A 12,895-nucleotide genomic window follows, 5' to 3' on the forward strand; every position below is an offset into this window, starting at 1 on the left:
CCCCATTAGGTGTCTGTGCTGACAGCTCGAAGCCTGGAGCCTTCTGATTCTGTGTCTCCCTCGCTCTCTGCCCCTTCCCCCACACATGCTCTGTCTCTGAATCTGTCTCTCTCTCTGTTAAAAATAAACAAACATTAAAAAAATTTTTTTAAAAAGTAGAATTTAAAAATTGCACTAGAGGGGAGTTTTTAAGAACTAGACTGACCAAAAGCCATGGAACCTGATGGATTTGTCATTTAAAGAGCTTTGGCTTGCTGAAGAAAATGGAGAAAATATGATTTCTCCCCAACAAGGTCAGTTATAGGTATAATCAACCTAGAGAAACAATAAGATGTTATACTGCACAGGTAAATTGAACCCAGATTATGAGCATCTTGAATTATTAGCATTTTTAATTTATCCTGAAGGTCATGGAGAATAGCCAAGGTTTGAGACCAGGTCAGTACAGACCTTCATGAGGATTAATTGAGTTGTAGCGTGTACAGTAAATTAAAGATGCAGAGCCTACAGACATGGAGCCTGGAGAGGAAGTTGTTACAGTTAGTCTGATGACTCATAGTCACTGAGGCTTTTACACCCATGTGATGACTACTGAAATGGAATAGAAAGGACAGACAGCACTGGTGTTTGGCATGCAGAATTTAAAGATCTTGGCAACCATCCAAATCTGGAGATAACAATAAAGGACAGCCAACTTGATTTAAGGTTTTTGAACTTAGATCATGATTACCATTGTCCACTACTAACAGCCCCACCTCCCCACATCTTGTATTGGAAAGAGAAAAAATAAGCTATGGATGGTAGTCATTTTAAGAGAAAATATGAAGAGATCAAGGTGGCTGGCCTAGAGTGATTTCTCCTTTACAACTCATAAAATCTTCACTCCTAACCCCACAACTTCCTGTGAAAGATGCTGTGACCATCACCCCCTTGTTCTCCCTGCTCTGAGAATAAAGCTGGTGTAGTATGGCAGAACTTACCGAATGCTGAGGCAGAGATAAAGAAGATACATGGCTCGCTAGGGCATTTGGCTGTGAGTCCAGAAACATGAACAATGAGCCAGATTTCCTGAAGCTTAGATCAGAGGACACTGTGACACATCACAATAGCTGCTCTCTGTGGGTTCCCTTGAAAATTTTTGGCTTCATCCACTTCACACATCCAGTATATGGACATTTCCAACACCACCAGCTGCAGAAACCAGCAGCAGAGGAATATTCCCCTCACATATTTTTGGCGGGTAAAGGGGTACACAACTACAAGTTGAAGAGTTAAAGCATAAACACTCACCTGTGTAATAATCCTAACTTAGAAGGATGATGTTGGGGTAGGCCATTTTAAGTGCTTGCTATAATCAAGATGCTTGGTGAAGAAGAAACCACACAAAATCAATGTTTCCAATTCCAGAATTCATAATTTCAGACCTGAACCAAGGTCACAAGCACAGACCTAGGGAGCCTCATGGCCATCTGCTGCCACCTCCCAGTTTCATCCATTTATTCAGTCATTCCAAATATATTTATTAAATGCCTAGTTTATGCCAGGCCCTGTGATCTCAACTGGATATAGCAATAAACAAAAGAGATCTGCCCTCAAGGGGTTGATAGGCTTGTCAAGAATATATCAGAGACATAAAGGCAAATGTTATACCTGATTCAAATGACCAGAGCTGCTTCTTGGAGTTATCAGCCAGCACAGATTCAAAGAGTCAGAGAACGCTTTCCAAAATTCAGACATAAGCTGAACCTAAGGGAGGAGGAGGAGTCAGCGAGGGAGAGTCATGAATTAATATTCCAGGCACGTGCAAATGCTCCAAGGCAGGAATACACATGGCTGAACACGGCATGAGCAAAGGTCAATTAGTATTAGTGGGGACTAGAGAAAAGATGGTGTGGGGGTTGACAGAGGAAGTGGGGCAAAAATTAGGAGGTCAAAAAGACATTCCAGGAGCCATATCATAAACAAGCGCCTTTGTTAAAGAATTTGACAAGGAATCCAAGCCATCAAATCTATTTGGGGAGGCAGGTAACTTTGGACGTTAAAAGAAAACGAATTAAAGAGAATATGATTGGCAGCTGGGAAACTACCGGGGGAGAACAGGGGTGGCTTATGGTAGCAGAACTGGAAGAAAGGAATAGATTCCAACACTAGCATCAAAAATGATTTGCAGGCCGTGGTCCTAATTATATGTGAGAAATGAGGGAAGGAATGGATTCATCCTTGAGTAGATACATGGCATGATGGTTCAGAGCAGAGGCTCTAGGTCTCCCACTTATTAGCTGTGTGGCTTTGGCCAAAATTCTTAAGTCCCTTGATTCACTCATTTGTAAAATGGCAATAATGACAAGACTTGTGTTACAGAGTGGTTACGAAGATTAAATATGGTAATGCACATAATGTGCTCAACTATCACCTGGCACATATTAGATGCTTGTATTAGTATATAGACTCACTTGCTACTGAGCCATCTCACTGATGGCCACAGGCCCTTGATTTTGTTGCTCTGCCATCAGTGAGATCATTCATGCACATGGCCCATGAAATCTCCATTCCAGCTAGTGGGGGAAAAAAAAGAAAAGAAAAAAAAGTTTAAAGGAACAACATGCACAGCTAAAATTCAGGAGTTGTGTCACTATAGAAAAGAAGAGGATGAAATCAGGGGACAGTGAACAGCTAGCAACATTCAATGTATATCAACATTATATAAAGATAGAAAATAACTGTTTGAATGAGAAGAAAAACTGGAAAAAAGAATTTCTAGTGCATGAGACTTGGTGAACTTTAGACATAAAATATCTCCAATGTTTTACTGAAGGAGAAGGATTTAGACAAAACTGTGCTATAGAAGGATAATGAGGAACTCAAAAGATTTGATCTCCATGTAATAAGGATATTGATAGAATTAGTTAATGTATTTGGAACAAAGATGAAGGAACCCTCAAATTTGATTAATGACCTGTTTTCCAGGAGAGGAGAAATATATCTGATATTCAGGTAAAAATGAATAAGCTCACAAGGGAGTCGTTATGGATTCCTCTTTTTATAAAGCAATGTATGACAGCATGGAGAAAAATAATGATTTTCTTATTATTATTAAATATCTTCACAAGAAAACAAAATCATGAATGATTATACCCGTGTGTGAACAACTGCTTTTAGGTAGTTCATGACCTATGTGATATCTCACCTGAGACTCACAACCCAGAAACAAGTTGCGCCGGCTCCTTCATGACTGCAAAGGTTTGCCACCCCCATGTGGTGGTCCTCTGTGACTGCAGGAACCATTGGTCATCCACTGCACTAAAGATTTATACTTTTCAAACCCCAACTCTGACGCAAGATCTTTATCTCTGATCCAATATGGTGGACTAACAGTTACCTTTCTGTCCTTAGGATTATTCTTGTTATTAAATCTTGGTCTCAGTGAAGTCTCTATAGAAAACTTCACTGTTTATACATCCCTGAGTAATGGAATTCAATCTATTACTCAGAATCTATCTTATTTTCATCCCTCCAGACTATATGGGTCATTTTTAGCTCTTTATGGTTTGGCCAGAAGCAAAAATCAACCATCCTAACTGCCTGTGGTCTCAACAAGATAAGATATATGACTTTTTGTGGATAGGGCACTTTCCCAAGCAAGAATACCTTGTACATTAGGCAAAGAGAAGGACCCTACTGGGGCAGCCTGTGCAAGCTATAAGGTCTCCCTGAGAGTCCCTCTTCTGACCCCTCAGCACAGTTAACAAGACATTCCTAGCATTTAGCCTCCAGATCCAGGAAAGATAGCACAGGGCTTAGATGAATCATTAATTCTTCATTAATTCTTTTGTGATTAAGAACTAGACTGCCAGTCCAAATGGCCTCTGGCTGCTTTTTTTGTTGAAGTCCAATCATGTAATACAATTTTTCTGCCCATTGCTACCAAAGTGAGAGTGCATTGAAATGTCCTCCACCCTTCCCTGCCTACTGCAAATACAGTCAAGTGGTCAGTGGAGATTTCTGGGGATTAGAAATCAGCAAATTGGCCATTTTCTATTCATAGGTAGATTAATGTGATAGAGGTTTGTAGTATAACCTTGAACAAGGAAAAGATTGCACCATAGCAAAAGACTGTAATGGTTACTATTTTCAGGAAATAGGATTTAAGTCATGTTAATGGGCAGGAAGGAAATCAATCCTTACAGTGGCAAGGTGTATTTATTCTCAGACACTTAAAAAAAAAATAACAACCACCAGGGTGCCTGGGTGGCTAAGTCAGTCAGGTGGCTGACTTCTCAGGTCATGATCTCATGGTTAGTGAGTTTGAGCCCCACATCAGGCTCTGTGCTGACAGCCCAGAGCCTGGACCCTACTTGGGATTCTGTGTCTCCCTCGCTCTCTGTCCACCCCCACCCCCACTCCCGCCTCATTCGTGGTCTGTTTCTCTCTCTTTCTCCCTCAAAAATAAATACACATTAAAAATTACAAAAAAAAAAAAAGAAAGAGAAAAACCACCACCATCCACAGCACCAAAGCTCTCCCCCCATTCCATCCCAACCCTCCCTCAACTACTCAGATCTTTCCCATCTGCAGTTTTTTTTTTCAGAAGAGAAAGCCATCAACTGTCCAGTGGTTCTGGAATTATGAAAGAACTAGTTCTAGTTCTAGAACTAGTTCTAATGAAAGTGATTTTCATTAATCCATACAGAAGTAGGGGCACTGAGACAGGAAGGAACATAAGAAGGGCTTAGGAAATGAGAGCAATTGCATCAAAATCAAGCACTGTTAATCTTTTATCCAATAAGTAAAAATTACATTTATTGTAGTTTTAGTTTTCATTGCTGTTATTACTAGAGGTGAGCACATTTTCTCATGTTTATTGTTCATTTGCAGTCTTCTGTAACTGCCCATTCATATCCTTGGGTCTCCAGCCTGATGTTAAATAATAGTAATGAGTGGGCATCCTTGTCTTTTTCCTAAATTTATGGGAAATTCCTCTAGTGTTTCTTAATGAGTATGATTTCTGCTGTTAACTACTGATTTAAAAAAAAAACTTTTAAAACTAAGCATATTTCCTTTGATTTACAAGTTACTAAAGATGTTCCTCAGAAATGGATGTTAAACTTCATCAGAGGACCTTTCTAGCATCTATCATGTACTTTCTCTCCTTAATTACTGATGTAGTGAATTACTTTAATAGATTTCTAAATGCTGAGCCATCTTTGTATTTCTGAAATATAGCACAGTGTTGTTTTAATATTGTGCTAGATTATATTAGATGGCTGTCATTAATATTTTTGTTTCTATGTTCATATATAGGAGAAGTCCACAAATTTCCTTTTTTTTGGTGCTCTCTTCCAACATTTTTAGAACTAAAACATACCATTTTCATAGTATCAATTATTAATTTGTATATATTTATCTATGTTTTTAAATAGCTTTAATATCTCAAATTTTTGTGCCTTACAAATTGAATTGGATTTGCTGTCCAAACATTTGGATCTGATACCTATGGGTCAGGGGTGAAGAGGGGAAAGAGTTCTTTGATTTATAGTTTCTAACTATTCTTTAGAGTTTCTTTAGTTATAGTTTCTAACTATTCTTGAGTACAAATTGCTAATTTTTTCAGGAAGGGTATTCATTTGAGCTATATTGTCAAATTTATCGATATAAATGTATACAGTTAGTACTCATTTAAAATAGTTACATTTCTTCAAAATCTAAGTAAATAATTTCCCATCATGGATGTTGTGTATCTGTGTTGTTTAGATGGTCTTTTTAAAGAAATAGCTCTGGAAAGAAAAAGAAATCACTCTGAAGATAAATATTTTCTTTTCTGTTTCATTAATTTATGCTCTCATCTTCATTAATTCGGTTATTCTTATTTCTTTAGTATTGCAACTTATCTGCCTTCTGAGGCAGAATGTATAGCACATACATTTTGAATTGTTTTGCTTTCCAAAAATATAGTTTTAATACATTTTATTTTTTTACTCCTATTTATTTATAAAGATTAATTTATTGTTATAACTTTGATTTAATAACATCATAATTTCAGAGTACTGAATAGGAATAATTGAAAAGTTTTCACTACTACCTTTGCTACCACATAGTTTTTACTTTCCTCGTTAACCTGAGTTTTTAGAAGAGTTTTTTTTTAATGCTTTATTTGCAGTTATTTTACTATCTTCCTTTACTTTGTGTTTTTTTTTTAACCATCTTTTAGTTATTGATTTCTTGTTCTATTGCTGTAGTTTCAGGATTTCCACCTTAGGGGATGTATTGACATTTTTTTCTTTTGGCCTAATATATAATCAATTTTTTGTGTGTGTGAATGTTTCATAGTCAACTTACTTTTAAGTGGAGCCAATTTTTAGCAATTTTCTATATTTACAATTCAAAAGAAAAGAAACAGACACATAGAAATATAATTTTAGAAACAGATTTTCAAAGCTATATCAAGAAAAATATAGCCTGAGATTCAAAATAGATTTTGATAGATCATTAAATTATGGAGTTCAGCAGTCCCCAGATCTGAGCCTTCATCGTCCTTACTACCCAAGTCACTGTTACGGACTGAATAGTGTACTCCAAAATTCATATGTTGAAGTCCCAGTCCTTAGTACTTCAGAATGTAGCCCTATTTGGAGAAAAGGTCTTTAAAGAGATGATTAAGTTAAAATCAGTCTCTTAGAGCGGGGACCTAATCCAACAGGACTGGTGTCCTTACATGAAGAAACACCAGGAGTGTATGCACAGAGAAGAGGCCATGAGAGGACACATTAAGAAGATGGCCATCTGTAAGGCCAGGAGAGGGGCTTCAGGAGAAACTACCCCTGCAGAAGCCTTGATCTTGGACTTACAGACTGCAGAATTGGAAGAAAGCAGTTTCTGTTGTTTAAGTCACCCACTCTGTGATATTTTATTATGGTAGCCCTAGCAAACTAATACAATCATCCGTAGACCACAGTTCCCATACACCCTTTATAACTGAGACCAAGTGCATTTGTTACTATCAGCCAAACCTGCACCATTGCTTTTCTTAGGGTAAAGAAATACCTCTCAGTACTCATGTGTTCATCAACATTAAAAAAAAAATGGTCCAAAATAGATCACTTTACTCATTATGCAACTTGCCTGCTCCCAATAGATATTAACACATTCTTTTACTTTGCTCATTCTTTTGTCTCTGCCTGAAGTTTATTAACCCCACAGCTGAACAAACAGGTCACTAGCTGGTCCAAGGCTATGAATTCAAGTCTCCTAACTCTTGGCTCCACACCCTTTCCACTCACAGAAATACTCATTTCAAAGACTTAAAGATTTGTCTAAAGAATTTACTTTTCTCTCCAGCCCTACAAATAGAATTGCATGATAAGCAAACAACTATCCTTCAAGCTTTTGTGAAAATGAACATTTCTGAAGTCCTGAGGTCTGATACCTTTTCATATAAAAGGAATCAGGATTACTTTAAAATAACACAATCTAGGAAAAGGGTACTTTTCAGGCATATCTGTACCTACAATTCTGAAAATGCTATTGGTTTATACAGGTCAATCATCTTCTGGTGAAAAACAGAATTTCTTAGCTCTGAAATATTTAAAGATGTAGCTAAGGCAGAAAGAACACTGAAAGTTTAAAATTGAAATTCACTTGCTACAGGAACAGCTTGAGGCCTGTATTACCTTTAATATTCCTTTGACTAAAAGCCATTATATAATTACACACTGTCTTTGCACTATAAATCAATAGAACTCATATTAAGTAGCTTTCCTTTGAAGGGACTGAAATGAGAATAGGATTGAGAAAGAGTGAACAAGAGAAAAGGCATTTGTTGTTTTTTCCTGTTTAAAATAACTTTTATTATTTTTTTGCTTCTTCCACGTCCGTTCAAAATAATGCAAATAGGGAAAAAGGAAGAAAATGTCCATCTATAATCTCACCAGCCCCAGTAAAAACCAGAATTGCTAATTCAATGGACATATATGCAAACAGTTTTATAGAGACATAAATATTATTTTTAATTGAAATTGTTTGAATTGTATTTTAAGTTGCATGTACCTAGACGAAGACCCTGAGACAAGGATTTGAGTGCTAGTCATTCACCTGAGTGATGACATCAGGAAACACAGGTAGGAAGGTAGAAAAGTGAGTCAGGGAAGACAAAGCAGCCAACAGAGGGTACATTACCTGGGAAGTCATCACTGTGGATTCTTGGATCTGATCCCAATGAGGAACTCTGGGAGTCAGTATGGAGCACTGTTCTCAAAGTCACTTCAGCAAAAGAGTGTGTGACCTGGGCTATTTGTACATGAACTCCATCAATTATTGGGCAATTACGCATACAGGAGCATTATTCTTTAGCATTCTGGCCTGCTAAGCACCTGGACAAAGAAAACTCAGGCAAACAGAAGTAGAATCCAGCAATTAGAAGTCGAGCAAGCATAGACTGAAATAGTGAGGGTGAAGGTACATGGCTGTGACACACACAGCATCTACCACAATTTCACATGTTGTTTGATAACCTGCTTCATTTATATATTATACATTGGATTTCTTATATGACATTAAATAGTCTGAGTAAGATGTTAATTGTCATTCTTTTTGTCTGCACATTAGGCTACTGAGTAACTACATCAATCTCTGTTGACATTTGGGGTTTCCACATGTTTCATTTTAATATAATTATTGTGATAAACATTCTTGTATTATAATATTTTATGCAACTATAGAAATATTATTACTATAAATAGCTACACTTGAAGTCACTGCTCCAGAAGATATGCAAAATTTTATGGCTTTTGGTTTGTATTGCAAAGTTGTTCTCTGGAAAGATTATATTAATTTACACATTAGCAATGTGTTGTATTTCTATTGTTTTCTGCCCAATATTGACCAAAATGGACAGGGCTGCCCCAAAGGGCCATGGTGGTGATGGTGGGATGGGTATGCTGTCACCCTACTGGGTGTAGACAACAGAACATCCAACCAGAGGATTTTCTCCAGCCTTGAGATCTAATATAATTTGCCTTGTTAGGTCTTGGACTTGCTTGGGGCCTGTTGCCTCTTTTCTCCTCCCCATTTCTACCTCTTGGAATAGGAATATCATTGTATTTTGAAAGCATATCACTTGTCTGGTTTCACAGGTTCACAGATTAGAATTTTGCCTCAGCATTAGTTGAATCTTGAATCTCACCCATATCTGCTTTAAAAGACACTCAGATAAGACTTTGGACTCTAATAGACTTTAGAGTTGATAACAGAATGAACTAAAAGTGTTGGAGCTGTTGAGATGGAATTAATGTATTTTTCATGTAAGAAGGACATGAATTTGAGGGGGAGGGTGCTATAGAATGAATTGTGTCCCCACATATTGAACCCCTGAGGGTGGGATCTTCAGCATGAGATTAGCACCCTTTGAAGAAGAGACTTCAGACTCTGTCTCTTCTGCTACCATGTGAGGACACAGCAAGAAGGTAGCTATCTGCATGCCAGCAAGAGAGCTGTCACCACCACCTGACCAGGTTGGCACTCTGACCTTGGACTTTCCAGCCTCCAGAACTTTTAGAAATCAGTTGTTTAGGCTACCCAGCCTATGGTATTTTGTTATGGCAACCTAAGCTGACTAATACATGTGGTTTAATTCCAGGTTTGAGATTTGCTGCCTCCTAACTACGTACTGACAGGCACAGATATACCAGGGGAGAACAAAGTTGGAAGGACAAGGTAGTTGAGCTGGTGGGATATGGGGAGTAAGTGTGGGTGAATCTTGACTGATACAAAGCAGGAGATAACACAGACCAAGGCAGATATATTTCCCCCTTTTAACTCTCTTCCATGCACTGAGGTGGGATTACTCCTTACAATCTTCTGGGAAGTACTAAATATTAAGCAAACATGCCCACTGAGAAACCTACTGGCTCTGTTCCACTCACTCTGTTCCTTTCCTCAGTTCCTTTTTTCTCTTTATCTTACCACACACACATGCTTGTACCTCTTTAGGCAGCAACACTTTGACTGCTCCTCAGGCCCTCCTTTCTAAAGGATCTGTGTTAACTAACACATTTCTTATAAAGACTTTACATTTTGGTGGGAAAAAAAAGTCCAACAAACTTCCAGAAATAAAACTAACATGTCTAAAACTATTGAATAGGGTCATTTTATGTTTGAGATGGCTATTCAGATATTATTATCTTTTAGAAAGGAAGCAATAAAGTTTCCAATCATACCTCTGAATAAAACATGGGCTGAATAATAATATATTTAATTGGACTTATATTCAAAACTATATTCAATTAATGTGAATTAATGCCAGAGTATAAACTTGATGAGAAGTCTCAACTGTAGAGTTTCTGAGCATATTCATTTTGTTGTGTATCTTTGACACAAATTTATTTTAAAATAACTGAGCTGAATGTGCAAATAAGAGGAGATGGAGAAATACATATATTATATAATACAACAAGATTTAAAGTGATCTTTCTTTAAATAATGTAAAGTATCTCCATCTTACAGAGAGTGCTAAAATGTATTGGCAACATTAATTTTCACAAAGTTAAATCTGAAGCCCTACATTTTGGTTCAGAAATTCAAACAAAAACTGGATAAAAAGAATCTATTTTAGCACAAAGATTAAATCTAGGGATTTTTGTATTACAAAATTCATGTGAACATCTTTGAGGATCTAACCTAGTCTTATGCTGTATTAATTAATAGGAATACTTTGTTCAGATGATCCAAAAGAAATAGTCAACCATGCTCTGTTTTGTAGAATTTTTTTCAGGAATGTGATGACCAGCCAGAAGCTGGCATGAATAAAAACAATGTGAAAATGGGGGCTCCTGGGTGGCTCAGTCGGTTAAGCGTCTGACATCGGCTTGGGTCATGGATTCGTGGGTTCAAGTCCACGTCAGGCTCTGGGCTGACAGCTCAGAGCCTGGAGCCTGCTTTGGATTCTGGGTCTCCCTCCTCTCTACCCCTTGCCCCCCGCCTCTCTCTCTCTCTCCAAAATAAACAAACATTTAAAAAAAAACACTGTAGGGGCGCCTGGGTGGCTCAGTCGGTTAAGCATCTGACATCGGCTCCGGTCATGATCTCGCGGTCCGTGAGTTCGAGCCCCGCATTGGGGTCTGTGCTGATCACTCAGAGCCTGGAGCCTGTTTCAGATTCTGTGTCTCCCTCTCTCTCTGACCCTCTCCCATTCATGCTCTGTTTCTGTCTAATAAATAAATAAACGTTAAAAAAATTAAAAAAAAACACTGTGAAAATAGTCAATATATTTAGGAAAATTCAGTCTAAAAGATTAAGGTCCAAAAAATATGTCATATGAAAAGTGAATAGATGAAAGGACTAATAATGTTTACCCTAGAGAAGCAAAGACTCCTGAGGGAGTTGATAACTATCTTCAAATACTTGAAAGGTTATTATTAGAAAAAAGATACAGAGTTGCAGATTTCAGGTCATTCTAGGAGAGAAATTTCCATGATGATGCCCTACGATAGAATGAGATAACTTATATGGCAATGAACTCTCCATGACTAGGAGTGTCCAAATGGAGGTTGGATGAGCATTTAATTCAGACATCATTATTCTGCATTATGGATGGCATAGTGGAACATGATTGCTATGGCTCCCTTCACCTTGAGATTACCTGCTTGAGGATCTTCAAAACACCCTTTTTTTATTTTGAAATCTTGAAAATTTCAGGTCCTACAATCTATAAAATATCATTTAAAACATATCATCATGTGACCTCACCTCAGTAAATTGTGTTTAAAAAAATAATTATAGGAGTACCTGGGTTAAGTGTCCAACTTCAGCTCAGGTCATGATCTCACGGTTCGTGGGTTGGAGCCCCGCATTGGGCTCTGTGCTGATAGCTCAGAGCCTGGAACCTGCCTCAGATTGTGTATCTCCTTCTCTCTCTGCTCCTCCCCTGCTTGCACTCTGTCTCTCTGTCTTTCTCAAAAATAAATAAACATTAAAAACAAATAATAATTATTAAAAAACCCACATATTTTCAAAGCTTAAGATAACTATATTATACAACTGAACAAAATGTGTTCTTATTTTAAATGTCATTGGTGAAAAGGAATAATTAATATCCAGGAAGAGAAGATGGACTGTGCTTATATAACTAGCAGAACTGAAATTTGATTTAGGTTGGGGAAAATGCATCTGAATTTTTTATCAAAGCTGAGGCTATCACAGCTAGGGTGGGAATTCCAAGGGGCAGGAGGGTAGCACAGGGATTTTTCACCCTAAATCAGCAGAAATGATAAAACCAAGGGAGTGTGCATAGCCCAAAATCTTTACAGAAAACCTAGGTCTCCAAAGCCAGGTGTGAAATTAGAAGGATTATGCAATGTGAAGACAACACAAACAGGGATCAGGAATGAGGTGTGGAGCCAAGAATCTGGACAGGAAGATAAAAAGAGTGTCTGGGTAATAGCTGAGAAATATGTTCCCTTGATATCCATTTAGATAAAGTTTTCTGAACATGAGGTTGGAATTCATGGCATAAACAATGAAAAATAAATATGAGAGAGAATTTGTTTTATAAACTGTTCTCAAAGACTTCTTCCATATGAGATTATAACCATCTGTTTTTTTTTTTCCTTTTGGGGGGAGCTGTTTATATAACCTCTTTTATGAAATAATGATAATTGTAAATTTCATTTTGTTTTGTTTAACACAGTCATTGGCAATAGGAAATACTAACAAACCTATGCCAATTTCTTCATTTGTTTTCTTTTTAATTTCACTGGTCTGTGAAATTTACAAATCTGGAAACAATCAGCTCAGACCATCCATTCCTGCTTGCAATTTGATTTTGTGAGGCAAGTTAGGGTAATAAACTGTGTTTGATTTGAAAAAAAAAAAAGTTTGAAAACAATTAATTCATTTTGGCAAA

At 37.3% G+C, this 12,895-nt stretch overlaps 1 long non-coding RNA gene across 1 annotated transcript in view; it reads right to left on the bottom strand.

Moving 5' to 3' along the window:
- The window catches only part of LOC122468621, a 44,098-nt gene extending 33,215 nt beyond the window's left edge, over positions 1 to 10,883 (bottom strand). The window contains exon 1 of the long non-coding RNA XR_006293291.1: positions 8,173 to 10,883. This is a non-coding gene — a long non-coding RNA (uncharacterized LOC122468621). The remainder of the gene's footprint in view (positions 1 to 8,172) is intronic.
- Positions 10,884 to 12,895: the final 2,012 nt, after the last annotated feature.

This window comes from Prionailurus bengalensis, chromosome B3 (genome assembly GCF_016509475.1).
Source record: "Prionailurus bengalensis isolate Pbe53 chromosome B3, Fcat_Pben_1.1_paternal_pri, whole genome shotgun sequence".
NCBI lineage: Eukaryota > Metazoa > Chordata > Mammalia > Carnivora > Felidae > Prionailurus > Prionailurus bengalensis.